This window comes from Piliocolobus tephrosceles, chromosome 6 (genome assembly GCF_002776525.5).
Source record: "Piliocolobus tephrosceles isolate RC106 chromosome 6, ASM277652v3, whole genome shotgun sequence".
In the NCBI taxonomy this organism is placed as follows: domain Eukaryota; kingdom Metazoa; phylum Chordata; class Mammalia; order Primates; family Cercopithecidae; genus Piliocolobus; species Piliocolobus tephrosceles.
The window spans coordinates 106,972,699-106,993,064 of record NC_045439.1 but is presented as its reverse complement, the minus strand read 5'-3'; the positions used below and the strand labels follow the sequence as shown (position 1 = coordinate 106,993,064).

The following is a 20,366-nucleotide window of genomic DNA, read 5'->3' as shown; positions in this document are numbered from 1 at the left end:
CTCTGTCGCCCAGGCTGGAGTGCAGTGGCCGGATCTCAGCTCACTGCAAGCTCCGCCTCCCGGGTTCATGCCATTCTCCTGCCTCAGCTTCCGGAGTAGCTGGGACTACAGGCGCCCGCCACCTCGCCCGGCTAGTTTTTTGTATTTTTAGTAGAGACGGGGTTTCACCGTGTTACCCAGGATGGTCTGGATCTCCTGACCTCGTGATCCGCCCGTCTCGGCCTCCCAAAGTGCTGGGATTACAGGCTTGAGCCACCGCGCCCGGCCCTATACCTGCTTTTTAACAGGCACTTCGTAATATTTTTCATTTTTCGAGATGGGGTCTCACTCTATTGCTCAGGCTGGAGTGCAGTGCCAGCCTCGACCTCCCAGGCTCAAGCAATCCTCTCACTTCAGCCTCCTGAGTAGCTGGGACCACAAGTGCCTACCACCACATCTGGCTATTTTTATTTATTTATTTATTTATTTATTTAATAGACGTGGGGTCTCCCTGTTTCCCAGGCTTGTCTCAAACTCCTGGTCTTAAGCAATTCTCCTTCCTCTGCCTTCAAAGTACTAGGATTGCAGGTATGAGTCACCATGCTCAGCCATTTATTTACTTTTTAAATGTCATTGTTAAGTGGACAGTGCAGGGGGTGTCTAGTGTGATGGCAGAGAGACCAGTTAGGAATATCCTACAGCATCCTGAGCGAGAATCACCTCTCCAGCTTGCTGAATTAGGAGGGCAGCTATACAGTGGGGTAAAGCTGTAGGATTCTATGTATTTTTATAAGCAGAAATAGCAAGATGTACTGACAACCTTTATGTGGAGGGACTGAGAGAAGGAGTGAAGTTAAGGAAAGGCCAGGGTGGACTGCCATTTCTAGACATGTCTTGGGCAAGGCTGAGACTTCTTATCAGTGGGCAAAGGAATGTTTGCCACATTGACATCCTCTCCATCCCCAGCACTTCAGAAGCTGTGTTAAAAGAGGAGATGGTGGGCCCAGCAGCCTGGGCAGGAGTATAGGGCTTACCCTGCTGAAAGAAGAAAGCGGAGGAAAACACAAAGCTCCATGGGGGGTTCCCTCTCTCAAAGGAGATGGGGCTGGGTGGCAGAGGTGTCAGCAGAGGGTGAGAGAAAGTTCACCCCGGGAGATTAACTGGGCAGCAAAAGGGTTGCAAAATGTGGTCTTTGCTCAAACCAAAGGTAGGATGTGGGAATGAAGCAGTGCATTTTCTTGCACTGGGGAGGTGGCCTGCTTAGTCCCATGTACCTCCCAGAGTGTAGACTAGAAGAGAGATTCTGTAGGAGGAAAGAGAACTTGATCCATTGCCAAGCTCAAACCTTCAAGACTTCTGAAAGCTCTGAAAAGGAACGCACCTTCGTTGGGATGGAAAATTGACCAGATAATGAACTTTCTGGCCCCTCTCCCAATACCAAGCATGAGAGGGGCCAGAAAGTTCATTTTTACAACCTCTATGAAACCCCAGTTGTGTTGTTGGTATCTTTTCATTTCATGAGACATAAATAACTACACTTAGTATTTTATGATGACAAGTTACGGAAATTTTAAGGACATACACAACTCTAGCTGTGCAGAGATAACCCTCATCAGAATACAGATGTTTTGATCAACCTGCTACACATGGCTGTTCTGTGCAGAGGGGACCTCACCAGCCTCCACATATTGGGCAATCTGCAGAAGACTCTCGCGTGGAGCATGCAAGGCCTGTAGAGTTAAGCACTTAGGGCATGTGAAAAATCTAAAACACTGATAAGGGAGTAGGTCCCAGGGCTGTTTCCATCCATACCTTTGAGAAAACTAAGGGCAGGGGTGTGTTACCCTCTTAGTCTCTGTGGGAGGGCATTATCATCACAATTTACAGATGAGGAAACTAGTTCAGAGAGGTTAAGCAACTTTGCCCATAGCTAATCAGGACAGGGTTAGAATCTGAACCCAGCATCCTATCAATGACACCATCAGAGCTGCTTCATGAAGATGACTGTTGTCAACAGAAGGTAAGGAGAAGGACTCAAAATGGGTAGCGTAAGTAATAATAAGTATGAAAATATTATTCACGACAACAGTAATAATTAACATTGACTGAGTGCTTACTGTTAATTTAACAAATATGTGTTGAGCTCCTCACTATATGCCAGACACTGCTGGAGGCACTGGGAAGACAGCTCCTCCATGGAGCTTACAATCTAGTGGAGAGACTCATGCCAAGTCCCATGAATTATTCCTCCTAATCCTCAAGCAACAATATGACGTAGATACTGTTCTAACCTACATTCAGTGTGAGAATCAGAGAGGTTAAAGGACTTACCTAACGTGCCATAGCTAGAAAGTGGTGTCGAGCTGCGACCAGAGGTCCTGAGAATCTTATGATCAATCCAGTTCATTAGATACCCAATAGCAATCCTAAATGTGCACTGTTGGAGGAAAATGGACCAAAGACTCAGAATGTAAACATTTGGGGTAGCCCCAAACCAAAAGAAATTTGACATCCACTCAAAAGAGCTGCAGGAATACTTTCAAGAACATTCTAGGACCTCTGAAAATCACAGGGCGGTGGGAAGCCCACCCAAACATTCCCACAGTCGAGCGTGCCTTCCAAGTTCATGGTCTCATATGACTCCATCTGAAAACTGCCAGCCATCAAACACCGGACAGGCCAACTTCCTGCATAACCACCACTTTTTGATTCTCTCTTAAGGTCTTTAAAAGAGCAAACCACAGCTATTCTCACTTCCCAGAACCCTTTGCTGATTACAGTGTGAGATCAAATCCCCATGGACAGGGCGGACTGGTATTTCAAACATGAAACACTGGAATGCAGATTAATAGTTTACCAATGACTGTAAACAAATATTGTTCATGGAGGGAAAAAACTTCTTGCTTTTAAATGGGCAGTCAGTCAGATTATCTCAGTACTTTAAGAAGCAAACTGCAAAATACCTTCTTAGAATTCAATATTTATTAATGCTGGTGGTTTGTTTTTTAAGAATTAATCATTCCCAGCTTCAATATTCTGCTTCAGCATAAAGTTCACTTTATTCTGCATGTGGATTTCTGTATTCTCTGCCCAGATAAATTAATACATATTCCAGAGTCTGGGGCCACGGTCAATGAAAAACCACAGCAAATTCCTAAGCAGTAATACATATTCCACATGGCTTGAAATGGCTGAAGGAGAATTTTTTTAAGGTTAAGAATCAAAGTGCTGTAATTGAAGATCTTAAAATCAAGCAGCAAGGGATTCTCAAGGTACCTAATGTTGACTACAAGGATGATTTAAGGTAAACTTCCCTCTCCTCATCCTTCCTTGCTCACCTCTAATCCAGTTTCCGGCTTTAAGAGTGGAACATAGTTGACATTAGGTCAGTGATGTTAACTTCAATTGGCAATGCAAGGTAAAAAGTAGCAGGCGAAGTAGATAGAACTCAATTACTTGAAAAAGGTAAATATCCCCAAATATTCCCAAGGTCTATTGTCAGGTTTTTGCCTAATTCAATCTATAGGTACACAGTACAGGGAGGTACTGAAAGTTATAATAATAGTCTTTTGTAGGTAAATTCCTAAGCAAACTGCTTTAAAAACCTATCCTTGATTCAACTTGAGGGTATTTACAATAGCACCCTCCATTCCATTTAATATTGTAAGTGCACCTGTCCCAACTTTATGAAAATCATGTAGAACAGGAGTCAGCAAACTACAGCCTGTCAGCCAAATCTGGCTCAATGATTATTTTTTATTTTTATTGATTTATGTTGGTTTTTTGAGACCGACTCTTGCTCCATCACCTAGGCTAGAGCCTAGGTGACATACAATCATGGTTCACTGCAGCCTTGACCTCCTAACCTCAGAGGATCCTCCTGCCTCAGTCCCCACAGGTAGCTGGGACCCCAGGCATGCACCATCACGCCCAGCTAACTTTTTAAAAATCTGTGGAGATGGAGTCTCCCTATGTTGCCCACGCTAGTCTCGAACTCCTGGGCTCAAGCAATCCTCCTGTGTCGTCCTCCCACAGTGCTAAGATTACAAGCGTGAGCCACCACACCCGCCTGATTGTTTTTGTAAATCAAGTTTCATTAGAAGACAGCCACGCAATTTCATGCTACAATGGCAGAGGTGAGTAGCTGTTGACAGAGACTGTATGGTCCACAAAGCCTAAAATATTTACTATCTGGCCTTTTACAGAAGTTTGCTGACCTGATGTAGGACCAATGAGGCAAACCTTGAAAGATGTGACAGCGGCCTTGCTCGGTCCACAGGTGTACTCACTATATTATGGAAGCAGTATGTGGCAGGCCTTTTAAATCACAAGGACCTTCCTTTTCAACCCCCCATCTACAACTGGGGAGACGTATCTTTGAACTAAGGGAAGAGCACTGGTATGAGAAATCAGAGGTCAGCAACATGTCAGAAAAGAAACAATTAACAACCAAGAAACTGCCCCATATTTCAGATGAGATGGGAGAGGTGGAACAATATATGCAAATGGCAAGAAAAAGACGAGATACACTCTCCCCTCCTAGAGATTGCAATCAACTTGATTATCAACACCAGCCACAAATTGTTTCTTATTACAAAAGTATGTAGACACATCACTCTACCACTCCAAAAATACTGAGATGGAAAGAAATGAATCCCAGATATTCAACAACTTATATTCCTTCCACTATCTAAATTTCATTAGGTTAACAGCTCAGTAGCACACCTTTGAAAAGGATAAATAACTCTGTTAAAGTAATACCTGTCAGTCATTTTCACCTTGATGAAAATTATTAATATTTCAATCAGATTTTATTTTCTGTTTATATGTAGCTAGTTCTGGCTCTACAATTCTATAATTTCATGGTTTGATTTCACTGCATGCAGCTCTTTTATTATTGCAGGGCAAGGGTGATATTCAAAAGAGATGAAAGGAAATAAAGACTAATTTTAAAGCAAGGATAAAGTGAAACTAATTCAAGTGGAATGAAGCCCAAGGGCTCTCTTCTTTAGCCTAAAATCTAGGTTCTAGATAAAAATTGGCATGCGTATAAATTAAATTAAAAAGCAAAAGTATCCTATGATTTTGCAGTAACTTAGCCTTTCCTTCCTTTGCCATTTTGTGTCCTAAAACAACTCTGTTTGTAGAAATATATACCGTAGACATTATTTCCATTTTGCAGAAGAGGAACTGTGTTGTCTGAGAGGTTGCTCAAAGTCACGGGTAAGGGAGAATTCAAAGTCTTCTAACTGCTGCTACTTCTTTTGTGAGACAAGTGTGTGATACGATTTACCATGTCCAAGAATGCTGCCAATTTAATGGGAAGGAATCCTAGGCTTTTGTACAGCAACACATTTACCTTCTCAAAATTAAAAAGTAAACCCATTATTTACAAATTACAACTTGCAATTAGATGGGAAGAAGTAAGCATACTGATCCAGGATTTCCATTATGTGGCTGACACTAGGGAGGTCATGTCCATTCACATTAAAATACACAGATTACTAACCTGACAGCAGCAGCAGTCCACAGACAGGTGTTTCTAGACGTAATGTCCCCTGTGCAAGATTGTCACAAGCAGGATTGTCAGTGATCCGTCTGATGCTATAGCCACATAAACCAACTTTCCCCATCACTTAGGTCAGGCCTTTATGCTACTACTGAACAGAAGAGAGTTCAGGAACTGACTTTGCTGGTGTTCTATTTTTTTTTTTTTAATTTAATTTTTTAGAGACGAGGTCTCACTATGCTGCCCAGGCTGGTCTCAAAGTCCTGAGACCAAAGCTCAAGTGATCCTCCCACCTCGGTCTCTCAAAGTGTTGAGATTACAGGCGTGAGCCATCATGACCGGCCCTGGGATTTTACTGGATGCAGCCAATTTCGCTGTCAAGATTGACTCCATGCTGTTATTCAATCAGGTGTTTCCTATTGTGTAGACAAACCTAACAGCTCTCCATCTTAAAAAGGAGTGAGGAATTGAGCTGGACAGAGGTATGCATTCCAAATTTTTCTTTCCTTTTCATAAAGACTTCATCATCTCATTTATCTGGATTGGCCATACACAGTAATCTCACTAGCTGACAGTTGCTCAGCAAACACAACCGAAGGACAATCCACTAAGAAATGTCACATTTCTTTTAAACTCTGAAATCCTATATCGCAATTCCACACCTTGCTTTTCAAATTTCTGTTTTAACTATCCAGCTTCATCACTATCTACTTTCTTTCTTTTTTGGAGACAGGGCCTCGCTCTGTTACCCAGGGTGGAGTGCAGTGGTGCAATCTTGGCTTGCTGCAGCCTTGAACTCCCAGGCTCAAGTATCCTCCGCGACAGCCCCGTCTGGAGTAGCTGGGATTACAGGTACACCACCGCACCTGGGTAATTTTTGTATTTTTTTTGTAGAGATGGGGTTTTGCCATGTTGGCCAGGCTAATCTCAAACTTCTGGGCTCAAGCGATCCTCCCATCTCGGCCTCCCAAAGTGCTGGGATTATAGGTGAGAGCAAGGTATCTACTTTTGAAGATAGTCCATCTACTCACCAACCTTCCACACCCACTGTGAAATTTCTACTACCACCCACAACCCTACCACACAACACTGGACCTATTTCCCATTGGTGAGTGGGTATCCTTCCTCTGAGCAAACAGACTTCCCCACTTCTTTCTAGATCCATGCTCTTGCTGCCTTGTTTGCAGCCTCTAGTTTTTCTTGCTTTTTTCTTTCTTTGTTCCTATGCTTATAATTGAAAGCTAAACCACAAGAGTGAGTTCAGTAAATATTTTTTGAGCTTCCACTATGCATCTAAGTAAACATTTCAGAACCAGCATATATCCTCATAGGAAAGAGCTACTTCTTCCTCTGAAACCCCCTGGAAATATGCCCAGGTAATAGGGAAGCACATGAAAGGTAAGTGACTTCCTGACCGAATAGACCAACTGCACTCAGTTTTGTGGCAGTGGATATAAAAGAAATATGAAGAACCTCTTGTCAGTGGGGCACAATGACTCACACCCATAATAGCAACGCTTTGGGATACCACAGTGAAAGGATCGCTTGATATCAGCCCGGGCAACACAGTGACACTCCATTTGTACAAAAAATTTAAAAATTAGCCTGGCATGGTGGCACATGCCTGTAGTTCCAGCTACTCAGAAGCTGAAGTAGGAGGTTCACCTGAGCCCAAGAGGTTGTGGTTAACCATGACCGCGGTGAATCAAGTGAACCATGATTGCATCACTGCACTCCAGCTTGGGCAACCGAATGAGACCCTGTCTCAAAATAAATAAATAAGTAAAAATAAAAGTATAATTGGAATGTTTATAACACAAAGAAATGATAAAGGCTTAAGGTGATGGATACCCCATTTATCCTGATGTCATTATTACGCATTGTAGGACCGTATCAAAATATTGCATGTACCCCATAAATACATACACCTACTTTGTACCCGTAAGTTTTTTTTCTTAAAAAAACAAAAATATGACCATTTTAGACAACTCCTGACATAAACACAGAAAAATGCTACCAAATGTCCACCTTTTCCCTTATGGTAACAGCATATTTCCCCCACTGGGGACAAAGTGGCAGAAACTGCCATAGGACCAAAGTAAAATCAGATGGTATCAATAAAACTGCCAACTTCATCCAAATATTCTCCAAAGCTTATGAAGTCTCTGAAAGACAATTATACAGAGATCACTTGGCAAGGGCTTTCTTTTGCAGCCCTTTCCAGTCACAATGCCGGGTCTTTGGGTTCAGCCTGGCAGAGTCAAAAACAGAAGGAAATCTGACAGAAATTTACCAACTCTTCCACACTGACTACAAGAATGATTTACTTATGAGACTGGCATATATGTCTCCCTCATTCTGCTCTGTCCACTTGTATGTCTCATGTACAGGTCAGAAACCTCACAGGGAACTGCCAAGCAGACAAAGGAAGCTTCTTTGCAAAAAACACATCCACCAACTCCTCCTTGCTAAGAATATCCCCGAGGAAGTTCTAACACATTTATTAGTGTAAAGATTTAACACAAAGATTGTCTCAAAGAGAACATTCACATCACAACGGGTCAAACCATGAAAGAGAAAAACAAGGGCATTCTTGCGGCACCTAAGCCTACTCAGAATAATCTTTATTCATTACTTGCATAACTCATGGCTTTATGTTTTTATTATTAAATAAAGTGCAATTTTGATGTTAAAATTTAAGAAGAATAAAGAACAAGATTTGGCACCACTTGGTGGATATATGTACTATCCTTGGTATGTAGTAAAAGGTGGACCAGCATCAAAGAGTGTGAAAATGACTCCAGACTACTCTCAGACACTTCAGCTGGCAAGCACAGGCTGCTACAGTAAGAGATGTAATCTGCCAAATACCACAGAATGCAAGATTTTAGGGATTTTGAAAGAAGCAAGTGATGATTCAGTGGCCACATCAGGAGAGCATGTTTTTTGCATCAGTAAATCTGTGCCGAATATGAATAATAATAAAAAACCCACTTGGTTCTACCTCAAGGGCTGCTTTTCACCATTGTCCCACACATAAGCCAGGGCTGGAAAAGTAGAAGAGACCTGGCCAGGCTTGCTCTCAGATCTCTTTGAAGTCCCCCACCTGTTTTCCTAGCTACTTGGAGGCCACGATGGACTTACATTTAAACTATATTAGACCTCATGCCCCAGAGACAGGCCACTGCTAAGCAGCCTGAGCATTTATTTACCAATTAACTTAGGCCAGCATTTTGGGAGGTGGTGGGAGAGACACGGATGCATTCAAATGACTACCCTTGCATGTCAGGAAAGAACCTGTATCATCTGAAGCCATGTGTAGTCCTGATTCAAGCAGAGGAAGGAGTGTCACGGGCCGTAAACAGTGCTGTCTGCACTTGTTTTGATGGTTTTCCAATGAGAACCCGGCTGTGTGCTGTGGGCTCTCTCTGGTCACACAAAAAAACAAGTCCTGCAGTAACTCAAGTGTGCTATCCACTCTCCTACTATACCCAAAATATTAACACAAAAGCAAAAAAAAAAAAAAAAAAAAAAATCTTGAAACTTTTTCTGGGATAAAAAAAAAACTAGGCTGGGTGCAGTAGCTCAGGCCTGTAATCCCAGCATTTTGGGAGGCTGAGGCGGGCAGATCACTCAAGGCTAGGAGTTTGAGACCAGCCTGGACAACATGCCAAAACGCCATGTCTAAAAAAATACAAAAATTAGCTGGGTGCGATGGCATGCTCCTGTAGTCCCAGCTACTCAGAGGCTGAGGCAGGAGAATTGCTTGAGCCCAGGAGATGGAGGTTGCAGTGAGCCAAGATCATGCCATTGCACTCCAGCCTGGGTGATGGGAGTGAAACCCTGTCTCAAAAAAAAGAAAAGAAAAAACCCTAGATTCAAAGGGACATAAATACATAAGGTAAATAAGGTTTATTTATGTCCCTTTGAATCTAGCTGTCAGACTTTCATAAGTATCTTTTATTTTTAAAATTATGTGTTTTTTAATAGTACTTGAATTTTGGACATGTGTCGGACCATCTGAGAATTCTCTGATACCTCCAGTGATTCACACGGTATACCCCTAGTTTTGTTTGTTTGTTTGTTTGTTTTATACTTCTAAGTTCTGGGATACATCTGTAGAACGTGCAGGTTTGTTACATAGATGTACACGTGCCATGGTGGTTTGCTGCACCCATCAACCCGTCATCCACATTAGGTATCTCTCCTAACACTACCCCTCCCCTAGCCCCGCAACGTCCCGACAGGCCCTGATGTGTGATGTTCCCCTCCCTGTGTCCATGTGTTCTCATTGTTCAGCTCCCACTTATGAGTGAGAACATGCGGTTTTTGGTTTTCTGTTCCTATGTTAGTTTGCTGAGAATAATGGTTTCCAGCTTCATCCATGTCCCTGCAAAGCACATGAACTCATCCTTTTTTATATGTACCACATTTTCTTTATCCAGTCTATCATTGATGGGCATTTTGGGTTGAGAACCCCTAGTTTTAAAACAAATCTATGCTTATAAAATAACCTCCTTGCAGTTACTGAATTGTACAGTTATTGAACTCTTTATCTTTTATAAAGCACTTCCATTTATTTCATTTGATTCTTATTGAGGTGTTTTACTATTATGAATATTTCCATTTTACAGATGTAAAAATGGAGGGAACTGATCTAAGATGACAAGAGCCAGGACTCAAACCAGGGCTCCACACTCTAAATTTCTACTGAAAAATTTTTAAGTTTCCTAAGTTTACTATAGGTATGAAAACAAAACATATGAAGGCAATTATGATGAAACCTGCTGTGCTCAGGAAAGGAGCTGTGTTATCCGTATCTATAACTGCTGAGCTTGATTGTGATTTTTCTAAACACGAACATTCATCAGATATAATTCGTATAATATAAAGCACATGGGTTTATTCTGTTCTACAATTTCGCATTTGGCAGAAAATAGAGCTTTAGCCTACATTATGAAACTTAAAAGAACATTCAAACTACTATAGTCAAAAATATTTTGCTCGTCTGGGCACAGTGGTTCACGCCTGTAATCCCAACACTTTGGGAGGCCAAGGCGGGCAAATCACTTGAGGTCAAGAGTTTGAGACCCACCTGGCCAACATGGAGAAATCCCGGCTCTACTAAAAGTACAAAAAATTAGCCAGGCGTGGCGGTTTGCGGCTGTAATCTCAGCTACTCGGGAGGCTGAGGCAGGAGAATCGCTTGAACCCGGGAGGTGCAGGTTGCAGTGAGCTGGGATCACGCCACTGCACTCCAGCCTGGGCAACACAGAGAGACTCCATCTCAAAAAAGAAAAAAAATCTCGCTCACAGAATTCTTATAGGACAAAGTAAAATCGAAGCTTAGATATATCTTTACTCAACAAGGCAAATCACTTAAACATACATTTCCCTGTCCATGATGTGGCTAATATGGTTAAATTAAGCTCCTTTTTTTCCTCCTACTCAACCGAGAAATGTCAGTTAAGAGTGTAAACTAATCAAACAAAATCATTCTAAAGGAAGTAAGCTCTGTGGTCTTCACAGAGTCAGGTACTAAGTATAACTAAAGTGACCCTATATTGACAATTGCATTGTGAGGCAAACCAAGTAGAAGTATTGAAGTCTGAAAAAAAACCACAAAAATGAATAGATTGCTTAGGAATTTGGTAGCTGTCTTTACTTACAACTGGATTTCTATTTTCATTAATATAATTTTTTATAATAGCTATATAAACTAGATCAGTATTGACTTTTTCTTTTTTCTTTTGTTAATTTATTATTATTATTTTTTTGCTTGAAAGAGGAGTTGAAATGTCTTCCTCAGCACATAGCACGTTCCTGACTCCCAGATCTGTGCCGAGCAAACTTTTTGAGTTTTTCAACCTTGGTCAATGAGAGGACTGTGTTTATCATAAATCCATAAAGGGATATTATCTGCTGAACTGTAGAGAACAGAGAAAAATGTTTCTTCTCTGGTTTTAGAACATGTCCTCTTAAGCTTGCTCCACAAAACACTCAGCCAACCCTGCCTGCTAGATGTCCTCAGTGCTGGGCCAGGACTGTCTCTACGGGCTCTCAGGAGTGTTGGGGCTGGTGACCACCCAGCCTGCTAAGCTGGGAAAAACAGTAGGGGAGTTTCAACCCTTGCTAACCTGTAACCACTTCCCACAGGCAGGAGGAGCAAGGTCCTTGAAAACCCATTTAGGTAAAAATTTAGAATGCTATGGGGCAAACAGTGCAAGAGAACCAAAGACAGGGGTGAAACTACCTACAAAGGTCTATCAATATCTAAAAATAGACATTTAAACAATAAAGAGTACACCCTATAAAGAAAACATCAGGCTAGGCGCTGTGGCTCATGCCTATAATCCCAGCATTTTCGGAGGCCGATGTGGGTGGATCACCTGAGGCCAGGAGTTCAAGACCAGCCTGGCCAACATGGCAAGACCCTGTCTCTATTAAAAATACAAAAATTAGCCGGGCATGGTGGCACATGCCTGTAATCCCTGCTACTCAGGAGGCTGAGGCAGAAGAATCACTTGAACGTGGGAGACAGAGGTTGCAGTGAGTGGAGATCGTGCCACTGCATTCCAGCCTGGGTGACAGAGCAAGACTCTGTCTCCAAAAAAAAAAAAAGATTAGAAAAAAAAAGAAAATGTCAATGACACATTTTATTCATCTCGAAGTAGCAAGAATGGGTACTAAACTCTTCCATTTTATTAACCCTCAATAGACAGAAACCTTTCAGGGCCTTCCTCTCCGCTGGTTCTAACGGATGGTGTGGAATGATACATAGTGCTTGGATACAGATTTTATGTGTAATAAGATGTTTTCCTGTTCCTGATTTTCTAACCAAATATTTGACTGACCTTCTGGTTTCCAAATGCAGACAGAAATGTAAGATAACTTGGTTATTTGGGGTACAAAACCTTTGACCTAACTGACTCCATACTGTAGAATTGGTATTTCTCAAGTTCATTCCCTTGATATTCAGAGTAGTCCAGCCCCCTGTTGACCGCCTTCATCCAGAACACAGCCCCTCCCAAGAGACACAACAGGGCAGCTCTGGGCATGTGAGGCTCCCATCCCAGACATTCTTCATGTTGATTCATCTATTTTTTCTCTCCTAATAGGGTTGTTCAGTCACCTACTTTCCTTCTCGTTCCTATAGTCAACTTGCAATTAAAAGGTCTCCCTACTAAGAATTTTAAAAATTCAGTCCGTGTATGGTGGCTCCAGCCTGTAATCCCAGCACTTTGGTGGCTAAGGCCTGAGGACTGCTATGAGCCCGGGAGTTGAAGACCAGCCTAGGCAACATAGCAAGATACCTTCTCTACAAAATATATATATATATATATATATTTTTTTTTAATGACAGAGTCTTGCTATGTTGCCCAGGCTGGAGTGCAGTGGCACAATCCCAGCTTACTGCAACCTCTGCCTTCCGGGTTCAAGCGATTCTCCTGTCTCAGCCTCCCTAGTAGCTGGGATTACAGGTGTCCACTACCATACCCAGCTAATTTTTTTGTTGTTATATTTTTAGTAGAGACAGAGTTTTGCCATGTTAGCCAGGCTGATCTTGAACTCCTGACCTCAGGTGATCTGCCTGTCTCAGCCTCCCAAAGTGCTGGGATTATAGGCACGAGCCACTGCACCTGACCTCTACAAAATATTTTTAAAATTGGCTGGGCATGGTGGTGTGCAACCTGTAATCCTAACTACTCAAGAAGCATGAGGATTGCTTGAACCCAGGAGATTGAGGCTGCAGTGAGCCATGATCATGCCACTGAACTCCAGCCAGGATGACAAGCAACACCTTGTCTCAAAACAATAGTAATTTTTTAAACCCAGCTTGATATTTAAATTAAATAAGGCAAACTTTTCACATAAAACTTGTTTTTCTTTATGTTCTATTTCCGTGATGTGCTCTGTTCTTGTTTTACTTTCTCTAGACAGTCTAATTTCTATGGAATATTGGAAGGAGAAGGAAAACTGTCAGGAAAAAGTAATACTTGAGTTGGTTTTCTATGATGTCACTCACTGTGTTTTTACCATGTGTAGTGTCGAATAACAGTAGCATCAAATGACATGTTTACAATTGCCTTTGCAAATAACTGCCGTTTCTAATTCTTCCTTACTATTTTTTATTTCTAATTTGCTTGGACATTTAATGTCAAAATTAAAACTAACTTTATAATATTTGGTTTTTATTCTGGAAAAAATCAGGAAGGATTTAAGAAAAATCTTCAAATAATATAAAATTCATTTTAATGTTTAATTTTGGTGTGTATATAAGTAGGTATATATGGATATTTTGATACAGGCATGCAATGTGTAACAATCATATGATCAAAAATGGGGTATCCACACCCTCAAGGATTTATCCTTTGTGTTTCAAACAATCCAATAATACTCTTTTAGTTATTTTTAAATGCACGAATTATTATTGATTATAGTCACTATGTTATGCTAAGAAATGTGAGATTTTTTTTTTCAATAAAATTTAAAATACACTTCATGAATTTGCATGCCATCCTTGTGCAGGAGCCATGCTAATCTTCTCTGTGTCGTTCCAATTTTAGTACATGTGCTGCCATGAGCATGCAAATGCTAGGTCTTATTCATTCTTTCTAACTATTATTTCTAACTATTTCTTTGTGCCCATTAACCATAACCCCTGTCTCCTCAATCCCCCTTCCAGCCTCTGGTAACCATCATTCGATTCCCTATCTCCATGAGTTCAATTGTTTTAATTTTTAGCTCCCACAAATAAGTGAGAAAATATGAAATTTGTCTTTCTGTGCCTGGCGTATTTCACTTAACATAATAACCTCCAGTTCCATTCATGTTCTTGCAGATGACAAATGACAGGGTTTCATTCCTTTTTATGGTTGATTAGTACTCTGTTGTCTATCAACAGATGATTTCAGTCATCAGTTGATGGACACTTAGGTTGATTCCAAATATTTGCTATTATGAATAGTGCTAGGATAAACATGGGAATACAGATATCTCTTCCATATGCTTATTTCCTTTCTTTTAGGTTTACACCTACCAATGGAATTGCTGGATCATAAGGTAGCTAGCTCTATTTTTAGTTTTTTGAGGAACCTCCCTTCTGTTCTTCACAATGGCTGTACTGATTTATATTTCCACGAACAGTGTATGAGAGTTCCCTTTTCCCCTTTTCTTCACATCCTTGACAGCATTCATTATTGCCTGTCTTTTGGATAAAAGCCATTTTTACTTGGGTGAGATGATATCTCGTTGTAGTTTTTATCGGCATGTCTCTGATTATCAGTGGTGTTGAGCACCTTTTCATACACCTGTTTGCCATTTGTATGTCTTCTTTTGAGAAACGTCTATTGAGATTTTTTGCCCATTTTAAAATCAGATCATTAGATTTTTTTTCCTATAGAGTTATTTGAGCTCTTTCTATATTCTGGTTATTAAACCCTTGTGAGATGGAAAATTTGCAAATATTTTCTCCCATTTTGTGGGCTGTCTCTTCATTTTGTTGATTTTTTCTTTTGCTGTGTGGAAACTTTTTAACTTGATGTGATCCCATTTGTCCAAAAAATCTTTGCCTAGACCAATGTCCTGGAGCCTTCCCAATGTTTTGTTTTAGTAGTTTCATAGTTTGAAGTCTTAGATTTAAGGCATTAATCCATTTTGATTTGATTTGGTGAAGTGTGTTGCTTGTCGGCAATACATCCTTGAGTCTTGCTTCTTATCCATTCAGCTATTCTATGTTTTTTGATTGGAGAGTTTAGTCTATTTACATTCAATGTTATTACTGGTAAGTTAGGCTTTACTCCTGCCATTTTGTTATTTGTTTTCTGGTTGTTTTGTGGTCTTCTTTTCCTTCTGTCCTTCTTTCCTATCTTCCTTTAAGGTGATTTTCCCAGGTGGCACATTTTAATTTCTGTGTACCTGCTGTATGTTTTTAGATTTGAGGTTACCATGAGGCTTGCAAATAACATCTTATAACCCATTATTTTAAACTGATCACAACTTAACACTGACTGCATAAAAAGCAAAAAGAAAACTAATAAAAACTCTGTAATTTTGTCTCTCCACTTTTTAACTTTTTGTTTCTATTTATCTTATTGTACTCTCGATGCCTTGAAAAGTTATTATTTTTGATGGATTCATCCTTTCATCTTTCTATTTAAGATATGGATAGTTTACACACTAAAATTATGCTGTTATAATATTCTGTGTTTTTCTGTGTACACTATTACCAGTGAGTTTTGTACCTTCAGATGATTTGTCACTGGTTGTTAACATCCTTTTCTCTCAGATTGAATAACTCCCTTTAGCATTTCTTGTAGGACAGGCCTGGGGTTGATAAATCCCTCGGCTTTTGTTTGTCTGGGAAGGTCTTTATTTTTCCTCCATGTTTGAAGGATATTTTTGCCAGACACACCATTCTAGAGTAAGCGTTGTTGTTGTTGTTGTTTTAATCCTTCAGCACCTTATGCCACTCTCTCTTGGCCTGTAAGGTTTCCACGGAAAAGTCTGCTGCCAGACGTGTTGGAGCTCCATCATATGTTATATGTTTATTTTCTGTTGCTGCTTTTAGGATCCTTTCTTTATCTTTGACCTTTGGGAGTTTTGTTATTACACGCCTTGAGGTAATTTCCTTTTAGTTAAATCTGCTTGGTGTTCTATAACCTTCTTGTACTTAAATTTTGATGTCTTTTGTTTGGGAAGTTCTCTTATTATCCCTTTGAATAAACTTTCCACTACTATCTCTCTCTCTCTGTACCCCCTTTAAGGCCAATAACTCTTGGATTTGCCCTTCTGAAGCTATTTTCTAGATCTTGTAGGTGGGCTTCATACTTTTCAATTCTTTTTTCTTTTCTCTCCTCTAACTGTGTATTTTCAAATAGCCTGTCTTTCAAGCTCACTAATTCTTTCTTCTGCTTGATCAGTTCTGCTACTAAGAGACTCTGATGCATTCTTCAGTATGTCAATTGCATTCAGCAGCTTGAGAATTTCTGCCTGATCCTCTTAACTTATTTCAATTTCTTTGTTAAATTTATCTGATAAGATTTGAGTTCCTCCTCTGTGTTACCTTGAAATTGAGTTTCCTCAAAACAGCTATTTTGAGCTCTCTTTCTGAAAGGTCCCATATCTCTGTCTCTCTGGGACTGACCCCTGGTCAATTTATTTCATTTGGTAAGGCCATGTTTTCCCAGATGGTTTTGATGCTTGTGGATATTCACGGGTATCTAGGTATTGAAGAGTTAAGAATTTATTGTAGGCTTCACAATCTGGAGTTGTTTGTACCCATCCTTCTTTGGAACGTTTTCCAGGTATTCAAAGGGACTTGGTTGTTATGATCTACATTTTTGGACACCACAGCCATATCTGCATTATGGGGTACCCCAAGCCCAGTAACACTGTAGTTCTTGCGGACTCGTAGAGGTACTGCCTTGGTGGTCTTGTGTAAGATCCAAAAGAACTCTCTGGATTATCAGGCAGAGACTCTTGTTCTTTTCCCTTACTTTTTCCCAAACAGAGTAGAGTCTTCCTCTCTGTGCTGAGATGTGTAGAGCTGGGGGAAGGGTGACACAAGCACCCCTATGGCCACCACCACTGGGACTGCAGGTCTGACCTAAAGCCAGCACAACACTGGGTCTTGCCCAAGGCCTGTGTAAGTATCTGGCCTATGCTCCCTCAAGACCCTAGGCCCTACAATCATCAAGTGGTGAAGCCAGCTAGGCTTGTGTCCTTTCCTTCAGGACAGCCCTGGGCCCAGGTGAGTCCATAGATGCTATCAGGGAACCAGGGTGTGGAGTCAGAAACCTTAGAAATCTACTGAGTACTTTATTCTACCGTGGCTAAGCTGGCACCAAAACCACCGAAGTCCTTCCCACTCTTACCTCCCACCTTTCCCCAAGCAGGTATCTCTTCCCATGTTCTCCAACGCACAGGCCCACGGGGAGTGCTGCCAGGGAACCACCAATCAATGAACATAATATTTAGATTCAACAAATACAAGCAGTCATTAGCCAGTTAATAGGCACTAGAATCAATAGGTACTAGAAGAACCAAGATCTCAAACTAGCACATCATTTTTTAAAAATCAACTCATCTGTTTGCATATTGACAGGATATGACCATAGCTTTCAAAATAACTTTAAGTACTTTATTTAGAAAGACGAACAGAAAAAATTTTAAATGCCTAACTTTTTATGAAGAAAAAAAGAACATCAAGAAAAGAAAGCGGCTTGACCAATTGGGTAGACAGAGGAGCCACTTCTCCCTAAAGATGAGGGACTTCAGAAGCCACAGCAGACTAAACATATTTAGCCCACTGGAAGCTCTTTTCCAAAAGCAATCAGGTAACAGTACACAGAAAGGCTAACAGATCAGAAATGCAGTTGAAGTATTTAAATTAGGGGGGAAAAAAAAAAAACCTAAGCAAAGAGCAGAATATTGCATAAGAAATATAGCACAAAAACGCAAAGGTACCAGGACTGAGGTTTAACTCTTACCACATATTACCCTCTCTGAGCATCAGCTTTCTCTTGGGGAGCCTCAAAATCCTATGCTCAAGGGATTCTCCTGCCTCTGCCTCCTGATTAACTGGGACTACAGGCACATGTGCCACCACACTCAGCTAATTAAAAAAAATTTTTTTTAGAAATAGGGGTCTTACTATATTGCCCAGGCTTTACTAGCTTATTAGAACCCAAGGGGTTAAGCATTTACCTTTAACTTTGGCTTTTAATCTCCTGTCAAAAAATAGAACTGCCTAACTACTCTTATACCTCCTGTGATACAAGATGATTGAGGAAGACAGGGAAATGCAAAGAGTGAGGTACCAGGGATGGGACATTGCTAACAGCTCGCATCCCCTCACTCAGGGATTGGAGGGGTATTTAGCCTGTGGATGCTAAGGCTATATAGGATATTCACCAATTCTCAGAGTCTCTAAGGCCTTCTGTGAGTTATCCACGGTTTAGACACATGTCTGGATTAAAGAGTTACTGTTACTTTCCTCTGCTTTCACATAAAACTGCCTTAAAGCTCTGACAACAATTCTGGGGTAGAGGGATGAGGTTTTATCCAGCAATTGCATTGCTCTCTTTCTAAAAGACTTTCAAATGCAGCTAACACACATGGAGGTAGTACTTCCAAATGCATGTGAATATCACTTTATAGTTTGCAAAATGCTTTTTATATAAGTGGTTCTTAGAATTATTTGATTCCTGGAATCATCCTTTTTTCCTTCTGAGATTATAAGCAAAGGCCTGGTTTCCACTTCTGAATCCCTCATTCACCTAGGCAGAATTAAGACATCGTTCCCCTTCTTCCACTTGTGCTTTCTTGACCTTAGGATGATGAGGTGCATCACTGAACATCCAGCTCCCGACCAGGGAGCTATTCAGAGGCACAAACTGCAGGCTGTGTCCCACCATGGACCACATTTAGCCCAGACTCAGCTCCTTCTGCAACTCTGCCAAAGAGCCTCCGAATGACGGCCCCATAGCCCAGGCCACTCTGTTCATGAAGAAGAGTGCACTGGGACACTTGAGGAGAACCCATTTTGTCTGTTTCTGAAGCAAGAGTGAAAAATGGAATGCCTCAGAATGCTACAATCCCTCCATATTCAGGTGAGTGAGATTCTTGTAATTCCATGGGTTATGACATGATATCCATTAAATTATAAGAACTACGGATAAAATAATTAATATTTTCAAAAGACAATGTTATAGGAAATACTCCATTCAAATCAGGAGCAAGGGTTATAAAATGCCAGTAGTAAACAAGAAATGGGGAAGATGGCTGGGCATGGTGTCTCACGCCTGTAATCCCAGCGCTTTTGGAGGACCACTAGAGCCCAGGAGTTGAAGACCAGCCTGGGCAACATGACAAAACCTTATCCCTACAAAATAAATAAATAAAATTAGCTGGGCATGAAGGCACACAGCTGTAGTTCCAGTTACTCAGGAGGCTGAGATGGGAGGATCGTTTGATCCCAGGAGGTGGAGGTTGCAGTGAGATCATGCCACTGCATTCCAGCCTGGGTGACAGAGCAAGACCTTGTCTCCAAAAAAAAAAAAAAAAGAAAGAAAGTGAAATAATTGTGTAAAGAAAAGCATAAAGACAAATGGAGGCCCCTGAAAGAAGGGCTGATGGGGATGGACACGGTTGTCTGTAGATGTAAGGTATCAGTTACAAAGACGTTCACCTTCTCAAAGTGCTCTAGAGCAGCAGTTCCCAACCCCGGGGCCATGGACCTGTGCTGGCTGTGGCCTGTCAGGAACCTGGCTGCAGAGCAGCAGGTGAGCGGCTGGTGAGCAAACATTTCCGCCCGAGCTCCGCCTCCTGTCAGATCAAAGCAGCACTAGCTTCCCATAGAAGCGCAAAGGCCATTGTGAACTGAGCATGCGCAGGATCTAGGCCGCGCGTTCCTTATGAGAATCTAAGGCCGATTATCTGAGGTGGAACAGTTTTCTCCCAAAACCATCCCCATTCCACACCCCAGGCTGCAGAGAAACTGTCTTCCACGAAACCGGTCCCTGGTGCCAAAAAGGTTGCGGATTGCTGCTCTAGAGGGTTCATGCTACTCCAACCAAAGTTCCAAAGAGATTTTGTTTTGGAACTTTGACACATTGATCCCAAATTTTATCTGGAAGAGTAAATGAGTATAAATTGCCATGAACTCACTTAAAAAGGAACTTAATTAGTAAATTCTTGCCAAAAAAAAAAATATATAAAAACATATTCTGAAACTAGAGTAATTATATAATGTGGTACTAGCAACTGGTTTAGGAATAAAGAAAAGGATCAAGGAAACAGAAGAGGCTAGAAACAAATGATAGATACGAATTTAACATAAGATAAAGGCGGCACTTCACAACAGAAGACAAAGAAT

General features: G+C 41.1%; 1 protein-coding gene and 1 non-coding gene across 2 annotated transcripts in view; both read right to left on the bottom strand.

Annotated features, from left to right (window-relative positions):
• MYO1E (myosin IE) overlaps positions 1-20,366 on the bottom strand; it is a 242,623-nt gene that overhangs the window by 197,140 nt on the left and 25,117 nt on the right. The window lies entirely within an intron of this gene.
• LOC111553724 lies at positions 13,973-14,076 on the bottom strand. Its single transcript, XR_002735044.1, has one exon. It is a non-coding gene; the product is annotated as a U6 spliceosomal RNA (small nuclear RNA).